At 40.5% G+C, this 17105-nt stretch overlaps 1 long non-coding RNA gene across 1 annotated transcript in view; it reads left to right on the top strand.

Moving 5' to 3' along the window:
• LOC145342557 (uncharacterized) overlaps nt 1–13076 on the top strand; it is a 47280-nt gene extending 34204 nt beyond the window's left edge. The window contains exon 3 of the long non-coding RNA XR_013886564.1: nt 12960–13076. This is a non-coding gene — a long non-coding RNA (uncharacterized LOC145342557). The remainder of the gene's footprint in view (nt 1–12959) is intronic.
• The last annotated feature ends 4029 nt before the right edge of the window (nt 13077–17105 follow it).

The following is a 17105-nucleotide window of genomic DNA, read 5'->3' as shown; positions in this document are numbered from 1 at the left end:
TAGTCTTTGAATTGCATGTGCATTTATGGGTTGGGTTTGAGAGATAACCTTTCAGGACCAGTTGTCAAAACAATGTTTGTAACTGTTTTTTCCCTTTAGGTTCTTGCTGCCGAGGCATGGAATATTAATGACATTGTTTATTCTCTTTGATTTTCAGCTGATGTTGTGCAGTCTATTGATGAGAGACTTTTTTTGCAGCTACTGTACCATGTTTTGTATTTATTTGCATGTTTTTCGTTGATGTTAGGACATCTTGATGCATCTTCAGTGCAGGTACAAAGGAAAACATTGATGAAACGTGTTTTCAACAGTCAGTGTCACCCATTAAAAAAGTAGGACTGCGATACTGTTGTCAAGTGTGTCACTATCTTTTCCTGGAAGCGTATCCATATTCAGCAAATTTCCTCTTGGAATAACAGATCAAAACCCATAAAGTGGATCATTTATATGCCACTCCCCATTATAGAACAGCATGGAGACAGTTAATGAGAGGCATGGCAAAGGGAATATTTCCATGACTTTGTTCCCGTGCAGTCAGTGGCTGAAAGTGCTGTCTTGGGGGAATTATTTGAAAGAACAAAAGTGCTGTCTGAAATTTTTGTGCCACTGGTACTTCAGTCAACACAACAGCTTGCTGCAAAAAGAGTGTGCTACACATAGAGAGGCTTTTTATTACTCTTTTTTAATCTTAGAAACCCAGCAGTGATGATAAAGGTATCTGTGACATTTGCAATTTTCTATGCACCAGCCCATTCCATTTTCTTCCTTAGTGCCACTTACATGGTACAGTAAGTCTGTACCATTGAGAATAATTACAGTCTGCATAAAATGAACAGTGTAATACGAACACAGCTTCCTGTAATTGCCTTTTCATTATTTGCTAACAGTGAGCTACTCAGTCATAAGGAAATAAAATTGCATAGTAATTGACTGACGATAGGAAGCTGAAACAAATTCCACAAATATGATAATTTTCATGTAGCCATAAAGCTTTCCCCCTCCCCATTTTGAAGGAGGTTAAACCATTTATATTGTAATGTAAAACTACAATTGCCAGGATTGAAAGAAAATCACAGTATTAACATTTGCATCTGTTTAGGCTGGAACATCCCATTAGTAGTATTAGAAGTAGACTGCGGTTATTTTCCATTTTCGTAACTGTAGCCTCTGACCTAAATCAGGATTTTGAGCTTTGTTTGTTGCAGAAGCTATGTCATGGAAACCTGTTAGCTGTGGGCTAATTATTTTAACCTCTATTTAGTTAACCTTAGGAAATGTAGGGTACTAATATAGGGGAAGCTATGCTTTTAGCACAAACAGATTTTCTGAATTAAGTACACTGTCTTTGCCAGAAGCTTTATTATTTAGATTTGTAACAAACCCTACCTTTGTTCTTGTCTTGAGCTTTCCTAGATTACTGATCTGCTGATTAATAGATCATTATTTATATAGCTTGCAGACTTCCTTTTTTTTCAATAATGATTGTGCATCATAATTATCTAATATAGCAAAACCCAAATCAAATTAGTGTTTCACAAACCAGACCAACCTGATTGGTATGAATACCTGTGATACAATCCGACTAACATTTAACAGTAGAAGTCACTTTGCTTGAAGGATTTGTTTGTATTTTCTCAGTATGATGATTGCTATTCTGTAATTAGTTCCACAGGGACAGTACATGCTAACAGTTAAAGAATAATTACAGCCCATGAAATATTAAACTGCCTAATACAACCTTTTGTTGAGAACTCACTGACGATAATTTTATGCAACAAGTAAGCCAGAGTCCTCATTCTTTATCATGGGCATGCTCTTCTCCCACAAAGAAGGGAACTTTGTACAGAAGTAAATAAATTCTAATATGATAAAGTTTCATAACACCAAAGCATATTCAAGGCCAGCAGTTTTGTTGCAACCTATCCTTATTTATTTTCATGTGCAGTGCATCTTGAAATTCTGCACATTGCAGATTGAGAATGAGCTGGGTGTAATTCCCCATCTTAACTAAACAAAATAAAAATGAAACTACTTCTGAAACTTTAAATTTCTGTACTATTGTATATTTGTACACTGTTTCTTTTGATCATAATCCTAAATATTTAACATAAAATCATTTTCCCTTTTTCGGAGAAAAATGGAATATGTCATCAGATAAACTGTCATTTTAAACTGTTATTTACAATGCATTTCCTAATCTTCTGCAATTATAGGATATTCCAAAATGTTTACATTTTAATAGTATTAAAATATTAGCAATGCTCTAATACAGTGAAAATATGAATACTTAATACATCTTGTTTTTATATAGTTTAACCTTATGGTTAGAACTTCCTGTGAATCCAAATGCTTAGAATGGTAAAACATTTGGTTTTCAATATTTGTGGTGGCAATTATATTTCCAACATTTTTAACACAGAGGAAAATAATTTATGTGATAGGTGATTAATCACAAGACCACTGTACAGAGGTTAATGTGAGCTGAGTTTTGTGAATGTATGGCACTCTGTGCAATGCAGAGGCCATTAGGAGATTCACATCAATGGAGAGGTGGAACCTAAGTTCACCAGAGAGCCTGGCAGCAGAGTGCTCAGGGGACCATTGTGTGTGTACCCAATCTCCCAGTATGCCAGAAGATTGATTTACATCCTCCTCTCCACAGACATGACCTTTCCCCCATGGGAATGGAACCCCACCACCCCCCCCCTCCCTCACCTGTCTTCTGATTGCCACCACCCCAGCCTGATCACCAGCTTATTAATCGCCATCACCCCAGCCTGATCACTGGGCCTGTTAACCCCGCCCCCACCAAGCTCCAGTTTCCAGAGCAACAGCCCCACCCCTGGTCGTTGGTCCCACCAATAGCTTCCCCACTACCAATAGCCTCCCCACCCCCCTCCCACCACCACTGGTGTGGCTCTGCCCCCTCAGGCCCAGCCCCTTAGCATTGCCTGATGCGCAATGGGGGGCTAGCCTGGCACTGCCCAAAGTGCCCAAGCCATTTCCTGGTGCAAAGTTGATTCTGTCACAAAAAGTGGCCCGGGAAGATTGCAACCTGGTAAATGTAGGGCGCAAATCCGATTTTTTTGATTCTCATTCAAATTTCCCACCCCACTATGCCGGTTGAGTAGCATAGTAAGAAGTCTCACAGCATCAGGTTAAAGTCCAACAGGATTATTTGGTAGCAAAAGCCACGAGCTTTAGAAGCGCTGCTCCTTCATCAGGTGAGTGGGAGTTCTGTTCACGAACAGGACATATAAAGACACAAGCTCAATTTACAAAATAAGGGTTGGAATGCGCGTCTTTATAGGTAATCAAGTCTCAAAGATACAAACAATGTGAGTGGAGAGAGCATGATGCAAGGTTAAAGAGATGTGTATTGTCTCCAGACAAGACAGTTAGTGAGATTTTGCAAGTCCAAGCAAGTCGTGGGGGTTACTGATAGTGTGACATGAACCCAAGATCCCAGTTGAGGCCGTCCTCATGTGTGCAGACTTTGGCTATCAGTCTCTGCTCAGCAACTGCGCTGTTGTGTGTCGTGAAGGTTGCCTTGGAGAACGCTTACCCGAAGATCAGAGGCCAAATGCCCGTGACCGCTGAAGTGTTCCCCAACCCCTCCTCTGGAGGGGTTTGCCTACTGGAGAGTTGGCACTGCCTGGGGCAGGGTCGGGACTGCGTTGGTGGGTGGGGGGGTGGTGGGTGGAACTGGAAGGAAGGGTGGCTGGAGATCAGGGCGCGTGAGGTGGGGGGGTAGAACTGTGAGGGGGACCTAGTGGAGATCAGGGCAATCTGGGACATAGTGGAGAGGTATCGAGGCTGGCCTGGGAATGATTGGAGGGGCTGCAGTTGAGTCTGGCAGGAGGAGGGGGATTTGGGAGGGCAGCACTGCTGGGGTCCCAGGCTGGCCAGTGATTGAACTGGCGAGAAAATGGAAGGCTGACAGTTCGGGGCCACTGTGCATACTCAGAGATAGTCATGATGTGGAGATGCTGGCATTGGACTGGGTTAAACACAGTAAGAAGTCTCAACACCAGGTTACAAAGCTTGTGGGTTTACTATCAAATAAACTGGTTGGACTTTAACCTGGTGTTGTGAGACTTTTTACCATACTCAGAGGCCCACTGGTTTCAGCCTCCTGGTCGGAAATAGTCCCACCTCCTGAAATCTAACGATATTCATGCTGGTTGCCTCTGCAGTGTTCCGAGCGTGGGAGATTCTAGGGTGAACTACTCCAGTTTTCCCACAAATTTGACACTTAGAATTTTTTTGGGAGACTTCCTGCCTGTCTTTATAGCAATATTTCATTTGGCTCTTTTTGAATGAAGAAAAATGGTTGGCAAATTTTATTACGTCTCTCGTTCAACACAAAAAGCTATTCATTAGTTCCTTTGTTTGTAACTATTGAAAACAAATTAACAAAAATAAACGAGAAAAAAGACAGAGAGCAGGACTTTTAGCTTGCTGGGCAGGAATAGAAACAGGCAGTTGCAGAACTATGTGCCACCAGCCTGTGTGCCAGTTCCCATTTCCATTCCACCCCCAGGCCATTTTCGCAGAGGTGGGACAGGGAAGGGGTTGTACCCAAAAGTGGAGAGTAGCCCATTAACCTACTCCCAAGAACTATTATTGCTTCTTGATAGAAGCTGACTGAGATTTTCCAGTTGACCTCCATGCCCCCACAGCCAGCAAAGGGTAGTTTAGCTGCTTGAAAATGGCCTCCTAGCTCAGTCCAGAAATTGTGAAAATAAGATGAGGTATTGAGCAGCATCAGGTTTGCATGCCAAAGAGCAGAAGCACCAAGTTAGTTTATTCATCTATACAGTAGGGCATATTGCCAACACTGTCGCCTTGAAACAGAGGGCGAGGAGAGACTTCTGCAGACTGCAAAATTTTCCTAAAGCATTTGATGCATATTTCCGCCCAAAACTGAAACGTGTAATCAAGTGAGTGTGATTCAATCAGAGATCCCAAGGCCAGTGGAATCTATCAAATTGTTTCTTACAGATCTCTATAGGCTGGCCAGTTGTTGCAAATATGGTGCATTGAAATATGAACTTATTTGCAACTGTCTTATCATTGCAGTCCACGATGAGAAGCTGTCAGATATTTCTACGGACAAAAGATGACCCAAAATTCAATCAAGTGGTTCCACTGCTAGGCAGGCCAAACTTAGGGTGTGAAACTGGGCTATAATTCATCAAGATATCAAGTCTTTGGACAAGGCTGTTAGTTGGGTAGGCTTAAAGGCAGTAACTATGCCCAGTCAAAAGCCTACCAAAATGAGAAGAAGGGTACCGTACACTAGCCATCATGATGTGCTTATGATGTGGTGCCAAGAAGCAGCTCAGAAGGCAGGATTGCCCAGCAGGTAGTGTAGAGTGCGCTTCCAGTCTGGAAAGCCAAGGCACTTAAAGCAGTTCTGTAAACCTGAAAAATTAATTCAAGGAAGAAGGCAAGAGAATATTTATGAAACGCAGAGAATTCATGAAATTGGGAGTAGGGAAAGAAATTAGATTACACATTTCCTCGGAGAAGCAAAGGATCACAAACAAGACTTTTGATCTGTCATTTTGGAAGTTAAAGACTTTAAAACTGACTTCAAAATTGCCATCGGAGCTGGCATTGTAATACTGGTTAGTCATTTGGAATGGCTCAGAATAGTACACATCCATCTATCAAACATTAAATTGCAAGATCCAGATGGTACAAATTTTCAAGTAAAATATCAGATAACCATCACTCTTCACCACAAGGGGTGACAGAGTGTTTAGACACTCAATAATCAAAGCATATCTTTAATAACTTTTAATGAGCGGGAATATATGTGGTACAACTGGGCATTCTGGAAACAGCAGATGAAAGCCTACAGCCAAGACAGCTGGGTACCTTTCAAAGGAGAATTCTCAAAGTCGGGTGCAGAACAGACAATTTTCCATTCAACGGCAGCTGGTGAAGTTTATTGATTGAACGGTAATTGTTCTCCAGACACCATCCGCTTGACCCCGGGAGAAGTTTATTATAGATCTCTCAGTTCTTTTAGAAGATGGGTAAGAAGGTTCAGAAACAGAAGACACTGCAGCAGATGGTGACCATCCACAAGAGCACCTTCTAGACTGAGGTTGGTTCTTTCCTGAAGAAGATTTTCAGAACTGTAGCAATGAGGAATCTGTTGGAAGATGAGGTCCAAGAGATTGGTACACTATTTGAATCAATTGTCAAAGCACATGAGATCTCTGGTTTATTTTTACTGAGTGTTTCAATCAGGTAAGAAGTGTGTAAGTTTCTTTTTCAGGAGATTCTTCAGATTCTTTTCTGAACCCAAATGTATTTAACTATTTATGCAGTGAACTATAAAGAGTCAATCAAACAAGGTTTTCCTGATCAAAGAGCAATTTTATTAACCAATAAACCCAAGAAAAAAATAAGAAAAATGCTATATCACACACACATATCAAAAATAGGGGAAGTTACAGTCCAATAAAAAAAAGTTAAAAGAATATATAATTAAGTTCATTTTCTTGTCTTTGGGACATAGATTGCTGTGGTAAATTTTGGTTAGCTGGTTTTGTGGATGTAGTCGGATGTAGAAGATGTTGCAATTATTATGAGATCTGTAGATTTCTCATGAAGTTGTCTTCCATTCCAGTTAATACACTTGTTCCAAAAGAGAGTGAGGGAGCGCGAGACAGCTTTCAGCTTGTCTCTTCTGCTGAAGTCTAGCTTGCAATCTCCATGTAGTGGCTGCCAGCCTGGCCTGTTAAACTTCACCCATTGTGTATTTCCAAGGAGTTTCAGGTGGCCCTGTCTGTGGCAGCCGTTGTTTCAATATCCGGTACTTTGCACTTTAATGTCCCTTCCTCAGACATTGATGAGTTCTAATAGGTCTGACGTTTGTTTGTTTTCACTTTCACCTTGGAAGATGGCTTTGCATTTTTAAGTAGTTTGTTCTGTCATATTTTAAATTGAAAAATGTACAGTTAGTTGAAAGTTGAAAAGTCTTATTTTAAAAAACAAAGGGACATAGCTTTGTGACCGAAGTTAGCTGTGTTTGCTGTTGAAGAATGAATATCCTTGGCCCAATGAACCCACCAATGTAATAAATACATTGTATGTTGCTGACTGACCATAGCAGGTTGCCTAGGGAGGACAAAATGTTTGATTCCATAGTGGATCAGACCGCCAGAGCATTGATACAGCCCATTAGTTTAGGTGAGAGTAAGTTATCACCAATTTCAATTTCATCAGAAAATCTTCATTAAAGTTGTCCTTCAGCGTAGACACAGTAAAAAGTCTGACAACACCAGGTTTAAGTCCAAACAATTTATGAAAGCTTGTGAGTTTACTATCAAATAAATCGTTTGGACTTAAACCTGGTGTTGTCAGACTTTTTACTGTGTTTACCCGAGTCCAACACCGGCATATCCACATCATGACTTCAGCGCTAAAGCAGAGGCTAAGAATTTTGTCTAAATTCAACTCCAGAAGAAGATGACAGTTTTAAGTTTTAATTTTCACATCCCCTAGTCGCCACACTCCGACAGCTGTTCAGGTCACTGAGGGAGAATTTAGCCTTTGCACCTGACCAGCATATCTTTCCAATTGTGGGAAGAAACCGGAGCACCTGGAGAAAACCCATGCCGACATGGAGAGAATGTGCAGACTCCGCACAGACAGTGACCCAAGACAGGAATTGTACCCAGGTCCCTGGTGTTGTGAGGCAGCAGTGCTAATCACTGTGACACCATTATCTTCTTCTGTTGACATCCTTTACCTATAGCGGAGCAGCCTCATATTGAAGCAAATGTGGCAATGTTATCACTTCCTACAGTAAGTAAAAGTAGTTCCCAAAATATTGTCAGGAACACATATTTCCTTAATCTCCTGCAATGTCTACAGGAATTATGTAATTCTTCTCGTCAATGCAGTAATGACTGATACAGCTGTGCAGTTTTTCATTGGATTGAAGATACTTCGTCTTCGTAGGCTTTTCTCCAGTGTGCTACAAGGAAGTAGAAGATTCCTGAGCAATTGCGATCTACTTTCTTCCTCTTTGGGAGAGTGAACTTGTCTTGACCCAAAATCATCACCCTTGGATCAGTCTTTTGTTGAGAAGGTTTCACAATTCTTACAGGGCAGCTGCCATCACAGTCACATCCTACATATCAGTAGTTGTAAAAATCTGTGATCCCACTCTGCCATTGTTGTCTTCCCATCTCTGATGATCCAGAGGCCTGAAGATTTAGACCCATGATTTTACAGTTGATGCAGAATAATGAACAGTTGCAGAATTGAATTCCCAAGAATTCATTCAAATCTCACAATACCTAAACTGATTGTTCTAATTATGCAGTACATGGCTTAACGCCCTTTTAATTCATTCTTGGGATGTGAGCATTGCTGGAATGATCAACACTTATTGCTCACCTTTAACCGGTCTTGCAAAGTGGGTAGTGAGCTGCCTTCATGAAAGTCTACAGTCCACATGGTGTAGGTACATCCATAGTGTTGTTAGGGAGCGGGGGGAGGACCAAGATTTTAACCCAGCAATAATGAAAGAATAGTGACATAGTTCCAAGACAGAATAATGTGTGATCTGGAGGAGAACTTGCAAGTGGTAGTATTCCCATGTATGTCCTGCCTTGTGCTTCTAGATGATAGTGGTCACGGATGTGGACGGTGATATTTAAGGAGACTTGACGAGTTGCTGCAGTGCATCTTGTAGAAAGGTGTGCACTATTGCCATTACGCCAGTGTTGAAGAAAGTGAATGTTTAAAATGGTGGATGGGGTGTCAATCAAGTTGGCTGCTTTGTCTTTGATTTGATTTATTATTGTCACATGTATTAGCATACAGTGAAAAATATTGTTTCTTGCATGCTACACAGCTGAAGTATAGAGAAGGAAATAAGAGTGCAGAATGTAGTGTTACAGTCATAGCAAGAGTGTAGAGAAAGATCAACTTAATTCAAGGTAAGTCCATTCAAAAGTCTGATAACAACAAGGAAATTGGTTGGTATGTGACCTCAGACTTGTGTATCTTTTTCCCAATGAAGAGAGAATGTTCAGGGTGCGTGGGGTCCTTAATTATGCTGGCTGTCTTGCTGAGGCAGTGGGAAGTGTAAACAGAGCCAAATGATGGGAGGCTGGTTTGCATGATGAATTGAGCTACATTCACGATCTTTTGTAATTCCTTGCAGTCTTGGGCAGAGGAGAAGCCATACCTAGTTGTGGTACAACCAGAAAGAATGCTTTCTATGGTGCATCTGAGAAAGTTGGTGACAGTTATAGCTGACATGCCAAATTTCCTTAATCTTCTGAGAAAGTAGAAGCATTGGTGGGCTTTCTTACCTATAGTGATGGGAGGACCAGGACAGGTTGTTGGTGATCTGGACACCTAAAAACTTGAAGCTCTGAACACTTTCTACTTTGTCCCCATTTATATAGACAGGGGCATTTTCTCCTTTATGCTTCCTGAAGTCAATGACAATCTCCTTCATTTTGTTGACATTGAGGGAGAGCTTGTTGAGTATCATTGGAGCTGTATTCATCCAGGCAAGTGGAGAGAATTGACCAATTTGATTTGCTCTGCTTTCTGTGGATAGGACATACCTGGACAATTGTGCACATTGTTTGGGTGGATTATTTCATTATTGTGAGGCCATAACTTCCTCAGAATGGTAATCTGAGGTGAAGATGCCCAGGAAACATAGGCCTTTACTTTCATAACTCGGGGTTATAGCTGGCAATACTGGCAGAACTTGATGGTAGAGAGCCGAAGAGGCTGAGAAGCGTCATGGGGCAGGTCGAGGTCGATGGAGAGAAGATTAAGGAACATTTAGTTGAGGTCAAGAGTCACTCAGCAAGACCAGAATACAGTCAAATAAGGACAGGGTCAGTATTATTTGACCATAGGCACAAGGTTTTACTAGAAAACCAGATCAGCAGTGGAGGGGACACTGGCGTGGTTTCTGCCCTCTGCTCAATTCCTTGAGGCAAAATGGATTTCATCCCAGTGTTCCTCGAACATTAGGTGGAGGAGAAATGACATAAGGAAGGATGGCATAGGGACTTGTCATCAGTGGACAGAACAGCAGGAGTGGCACCAGATACTGAGGTTGGTCAGAATGGAGACAGCTGGGAGTAGTGTGACAAGGAGAAATGGGGCATCCTGGAATCCACCGTGCCTGCTTCAACTACTTGCAAATGATTGAGAGGCAATCATAGTGGCAGGTGAGGATATTTCTACCTGCATTATAGTCTTCTGCTGCACCCTACACAACCTTGTGTAACAGAAGGCAAGGACTTGCCAGCCACAGACATAGAGCAGCCACACCCTGCATCAGGTAAGGACGAAGGAAAAGATGCATCAGAGCAAAAGGTCTGCATGTTAGGATTTCAACATCAGATGCCAAGGTGAGATGCTCATTCTGAACAGATTTCAGAAAGCATGATACCTTTGAAAATCTTAGTCACTTTGTGACTGACTCATATCACCTGATGTCAACTCGCCAATGAACAAAGACATTCCATCTGTACCACCCAATCACTGAAATTTCAATCCTCCTTCAACAATATAGGATTTCCATTTACCATGAAAGCAATTGCCCTGCCAATGGAGCATTATTATTTACATTAGTCATGATCCCTCTTCTGTTTGATGCGTGTCTCCTTTCTGCCTAGTGGTTGACAGGAAGCTCTAAACCATCTCATTCTCTCCGCGTTCCTACTTCACCATCTGTATTGTCTGGCCTGTTTGCTCTCTGACCAATTCCATTGCCACTTACACCGTGGGTGTGTGAACGTCCCTTTCGTCGGGCACACCACCTCTTGGCAAGGTCTTTGAAGTTATGTGCTATTTTCTCCCGCAAATAGAAAGGATGAATAGTCACAGCTCAATAGACACCTAACTCCCTTATTAGGTGTAACCCTGTTATAAGTGATGGGGCCTACCGGGTAACCAATTCATGCTTCTCCTTTCAGGCTCTTGTAATGTGGTGAAAGCATGAGCTTGCACATTTTGGCCCATATGCAGCCTGGTCTCATGATGTGTCAGCTACTGTGCTTTACATTACATTCTATTTGTTCTGTCCTTATGCTGAAAATACATTTTTGTTTTTCCTATGATGACCACTGTCTATTTACTCTGCTGGTGCAGAATAGGTGGTTGACCCTCCTCGTTCATTGGACCCAAATGTATCCTTGACTGCTAACCTTCACTGCAATCTCAGTTCAGGCCTTCTTTTCAGCCAGGAGGATCCCCTGATGCCATTAGCGGGGAACATTACTTCCTGGACCCTCTGGCGGCAAATCTCCAGAGAGGCATTACTTAACCATGGGGCCAGGCATTGTCTGCTCTGAGACATTTGTCAGTTGAATGTGGATGTTGAAATGGTGGTCCTGGAGTCAGCAGTTGAGAGGAAGAAATTCCCAAAATTAAATACGACCCAAATGTAGTTTTGCAATGAAAAAAAACTATGGCATCCTTTGCAAATATAACTTGTTCCAAAAAAAATTGAAATATATTTCATCGCCTGCATCAAGTTATTGGTGTGCATGATTCCATTGTAAAATGTATCCATACATCAAAATAAGTTAACAATTTACAGTAGATTGGCTAGTGTGGAAATTAGAAGTGTCATGTTAGTACATTAAGGAGTTGGTCTTTTGAAGTTGTAATTAAGCATCATTTATGATTCAGCATGCAGACAGTTTTATTCTGCTTTGAACTTGGGACATAACTCGCCACTGAATGCTGCTCTTGTGCACTGGGCACAAAAAAGGAATAAACTTGTTACTGTCCAGCACTTTCTCAGGGTGATGAGTACAGCAGTCATTATTGAAGATGGTAGCTTAAAAACTCATAGAAGGAGGGGTATGCAATTATAGGATATTGAAAAACAGAAACCAATTATCTGAATCTCTGCTACAGTATTTTTTCTCCATAAGAGCCATCTCATCCAACACCATTTCCCTGCTCACTTTCCAAATGCACAAATATATCCTTTTTCTCAAGGAACATCCTTTTAAAATTATTTATAGAATCTGCTTTAATGTTATTTTACATTTCAAAAGTAGTTTGTTCTTTTAAGATGTAAGTTATCATGACCCTTTAATGCTTATTTTGCAGTTATATTGTTTTTAATATTAAAGTTATTTTCGAAGGGTGCTTGATTTGATTTTTAATCAAACAATTTTCTCTAATATGCAAATAACAAAAAGTGATATCAAAAACAACTGTCTATGCGTTGTGCAGAAAAACTGTTAACATCTTTTCATGGGGTGTTATGCTGTATTTTGTTAAAGAAAGATTTTATTCAATTATACCATGTTATTGAGGTCCAGATACTGAAAGTATTATATTGCAAGTTTACTGTGTAAATGTTTTGCTTAATTTAGAATGATTACAGAGTGAATGTGAAAATAGATTTTATTTTAATGGAGATATGCACACATAACTAGAATATCACACACGTTTAAGCATAGATAAGAGTCATGGGTGGAGGGGGGACTGGTAATGTTAAAATGGCGGCATGGGCTTGTTGGGCCGAAGGGCCTGTTTCCCAGGCTGTTCGTGTTCTTTGTTCTTTGTTTGAATCAATCTTTTCACAGTTAGGTATTTATAATGGGGGGATTTAGTGAACCTTATCTGATCACTATCTTAGCAAACCTTGTTATAAATGCAAGTGTCAGATGAAAACAGGCCTAGATTTGGGTGTGAAGGTCCCTGTGGTAAAATAGCCGGCTAACACTCACGATTGAGGCTCGCCCATGAATAAATTTACAATGAGGCTACCTGTGGAATGGCATCCCAGCAGGACATTTGTACTTTCAGGAGAGGAGGAGAAGGGGACAAATTAGTAAAGGATAAAAAGGACTTTGTTTTTTTTAAGAGAAAAAGGTGTTCAAATCTATTTGAATAAAGGGGGATTGAACTTAATGCACTTCTTTGATTTTCTGCAGGAAAGCCACAAAACAGAACTGAAAATGCATGACACATAGTGGGACCTGAGCCGTGACAAACAATTGCTGAGAAGTGAAATGAGGTCTCTTATGAATGAAGTTGTTTCAGCTGTGCCTGTAAAGGTAAATATTTCAGGATTCACTGACTTTTTTTTTATAATTATTACATCAATACTAGACCTTGACAGCAATTCTGATAGAATCATAGAATAGAATCATTAGATCCCTACAGTGCTGAAAGAGGCCATTCAGCCCATCAACTCTGCACCAACAACAATCCCACCCAGGCCCTATCCCTGTAACCCCATATATTTACCCTGCTAATCTCTCTAACCTATGCATCCTGAGACACTAAGGGGCAATTTAGCATGATCAATGTACCTAACCTGCACATCTTTGGATCAGGAAGATTTCAGAAAAAGCATTAGTATGATATGTGCAGAAACTCTGCTGACCATGTTGCAGAAACTCTGAAATTCCTCAGGTCACATTCCAGCTGGTTAGACTGAAATGATGCTTGATGGTGTTCTCCAGTACTGGGACCCTATCCTAGAGTTTGTGGGATCAATGAGAGAATACCTTATTTTGAATGGTCAGGGAATACTGTGGCTCCTTCCTACACATAATCTTCTAGAAACTCTGGTTTCCGTATATCTATGGGGAACTGGGTGTTGATACAGCCCAATCTTTCCCACTCCAATCCTGTCAATCGTCCTATTTTCTTCCTGGACATGGTGAGCAATCCGCAGTTAGATATTTGGAAAGAAAACATTGGAATTCTTTCTATGTGAAGTCACTTATGTGGCATCTGGACCCATAAGTAATGCCTATATATGCCTCTCTGCCTATTCTCATCTCCTGTGGCATTGCTGAATGCATAAAAATCAAATATGCCTCTTTCTCTGTTGAGTTCTGTTCTCACCAGTGTTGCCTGTTTGTGCTATTGCATCTGTTTATGAGCTGTCACACAAACATGGAGTTCTATTAGTGTGAGAATGTGGAGCACTTGGATCAGAGAGTCCCATTCCTTGCTCTGTCCCTTTCAAAAATTTGCCCTGTACGTGGAACAGTGGTTAGCACTGCTGTCTCATAGCACAAGGCTCCTATAGCCTTGCGAGACTGTGTGGAGTTTGCACATTCTCTTCACGTCTGTGTGGGTTTCCTCTGGATGCTCCTGTGTCCTCCCAAATTCCAAAGATGTGCAGGTTAGATGAATTGGCCATGCTAAATTGCCCCTCAGGGGTATGAGTGGAGTAAATACATTGGGTTACCAGGTTAGGGCCTGGGTGGGTGCACACTCAACGGGCCGAATAGCTTCTCCCTATACAATAGGGATCTTATGATTTGAAGGGGTAAATTGAGTTGTTACCTAATGTAAGGCAGCCAGGAACTTCCTGGAAATTGCAGACACTTGATGCAACTACATGGTATTGTTCACAAATAATGGTGCACCAGACTGTTTAATTTGTGTCATATAGTTTTCACTTTTTATTGGATTTATATGGAATTAGTCATATTTCTCACTTTACAACACTTGTAATTAATTCTATTATTCAACTTTATTTTCCAAATATTTATTCCTATATTAATGTCAGCCCAACTTAATTCCAAATGCTTCACCTTATAATTTAAGCACTCAACGATCTTATTTGTAAATTATTGTTTACCTTCAATATTGGCTGCTAAAACTATTCAGGCACAAAGGTGATTCAGACACCAGCCACAGTTCATCAGTTTTAAAAGTGTATCAGTGATCTTTTGAAAGTAATCTGCACTTGTAGTGATGAAGGAAGAAGTTGCAATAAGGATTCTGCATTTCATTGATAAATACCAAAACGCAATCATTTTCAAAACCTATGTCAACAGTAGTTGACCAAATTTTGTAATCCGTGGGTTCAGTTAACATAGTTACTGGTTGCTTAGTGAATCTCTTCCAGGCAAACTACTTGATTTTTTTTGTGTGTCAGTAAATAAATAAATAACATGCGACTGACATTTAATACAAAATTCTCATATCATGAGCTGGAGGCACAATTTTGCTTTGGAATTGAACTGGAATAAGCCAGTCATCTAAATCACTGCCCATCACCTAGAAATATATTTGAATTAATTTCATGGATGGTTGCTGAGTGCTAGCATTGTCAATCCTTAGGTTAAGGAATAGAAAAAAAATGTTAAGCTTCTTTTTCACCTTGCAATGTGGTTCTTCTGAGCTTTGCCCTTTGTGTGCTCGACATGCAACTCGTCCTCGTTTAGTCCCTTCTTCTCCATCACTGAGCTTCCATCTTATTTTCACTGCATATTAACTCTTACTTTTCTCTCTCTTTGCTGAATTTGCCATTAACCCTAGGTTTTCATATTAGATTGCTGTGTCTTGATCTTAGACACTTATCCTGATCCATGCTCAGCAGTCCCATGCCTCAAAAAAACAATAAAGGGGCCAGTGGAAAGATGAAAAAAAAATGGCTGCTTAAACAGTCAGAAGAAATTCAAGCAAGGAATTTCTGACTTACATTCTCTATAATCTAGAATCAAATTCTCATGAGTTGATCTCCTGTGGCATTGCTGAATGCATAAAAATCAAATGTGCCTCTTTCTCTGTTGTGTTCTGCTCTCACCAGTGTTGCTTATTTCTGCTATTGCATCTGTTTCAAAATTTGCTGGTTTACTTCTTCAATTCTATTAATTTGCTTTATATCGTGTATTCGTCATCATCTGAAACTTTACTCAGTGTGGACATATGTTAATGTCTGGATGCTGCCCCAGTGAGCAGAGTGCACATGTGTAGACGTACGCAAAGTCATTCTTGATCCCACATGTATGATATGGGCAGATTTGAAAAGCAGGAATGAACAAAAAGCAGACAGAAGGGAAGTGTATGTGTTACGTCAAAAGAGTGCGAGAAAAAATACGGACAAACGTATTTTTTTTAAAATGCGAGATCAGTAGGTTACCACTCTTGTGGAGAATAGGTCCCAGATTGTACATATGTGGTGAGGGCTAGCTTAAAGACAGATAAAAGTCTCAAAATGGAGCTGAAACTTCAGACAAGGAGAAAAAAGTGGATTTGAGTAGATGTCTGAAAAGAAACAGTAATCTATGAATGAGAAATGTTATATAGAGAACTGTTTAACAATTTTGCATCAGCTAACCTCTAAACATCTGTAACAAAAACATACAAGTTGAGTGTTCAACATGTAGCTATGTAGACTTATTAGAGGTTGACCAAAGGCATTAATGAACACTTGCTAATGAGACCTGTGCTCATCCCCTGGACTATAAATTCAAACTATGAATGAAATTCAGAAATGAATGTTGGTTGATAGCACTCTTTCCTCAGAAGGTGGGGGGTTCAAGTTCTATCTTAGGACTTGAGCACAAAAATCAAGATTGACACTTGGCTGTGACTAAGGGATTACTGCATTGTTGAATTTTTGGATGAGATGTTAAATTGACTGTCTTGCCTCTAAAGTGGTGTTGATCTGCAGGTGCAGCAGATGGTAAAGAAGGCAAATGGTATGTTGGCCTTCATTGTGAGAGGTTCCGAGTACAAGGGAGGGATGTGTTGTTGCAATTATACAGGGCCTTGGTGAGGCAATACCTAAAGTATTGTGTGCAGGTTTGGTCTCCTTTTCTGTGGAAGAATGTTCTTGCTCTCGAGGAAGTGCAGCGAAGGTTTACTAGGTTGATGACAGGACTGATGTATGAGGTGAGATTGACTCGGTTAGGATTATTTTCACTTGAAATGGCTGAGGAATTAAATTTGTACTTTCCTTCTGTCTTCACAAAGGAAGACATGAATAATGTACTGGAAGTTCTGAGAAAGACAAGTTTTAGTGAGGAGCTGAAAGAAACCAGTATTAGTTTTTGGAAATTAATGGGATTGAAGGCGGATAAATCTCCGGGGGCTGATAATCTTCATCCCAGAGTATTAAGGAAATGGATCTAGAAATAATAAACCAATTGGTGGTCATTTCCCAAAATTTTTTAGACTCCGGAATGGTTCCTACAGATTGGAGGGTGGTAAGCCCGCTATTCAAAAAGGGAACTGAGCCTAACATCGGTAGTAGGGAAGTTGCCAGAGTCCATCATCAAGGATTTTATAGCACAGCATTGGAAAGCAATGGTATAATCAGACAAATTCAG

This window comes from Carcharhinus amblyrhynchos, chromosome 4 (assembly GCF_965287045.1).
Source record: "Carcharhinus amblyrhynchos chromosome 4, sCarAmb.v2.hapA, whole genome shotgun sequence".
In the NCBI taxonomy this organism is placed as follows: Eukaryota; Metazoa; Chordata; class Chondrichthyes; order Carcharhiniformes; family Carcharhinidae; genus Carcharhinus; species Carcharhinus amblyrhynchos.
The sequence above is the reverse complement of the archived record's forward strand: the minus strand, read 5'-3'. Positions and strand labels throughout refer to the sequence as shown.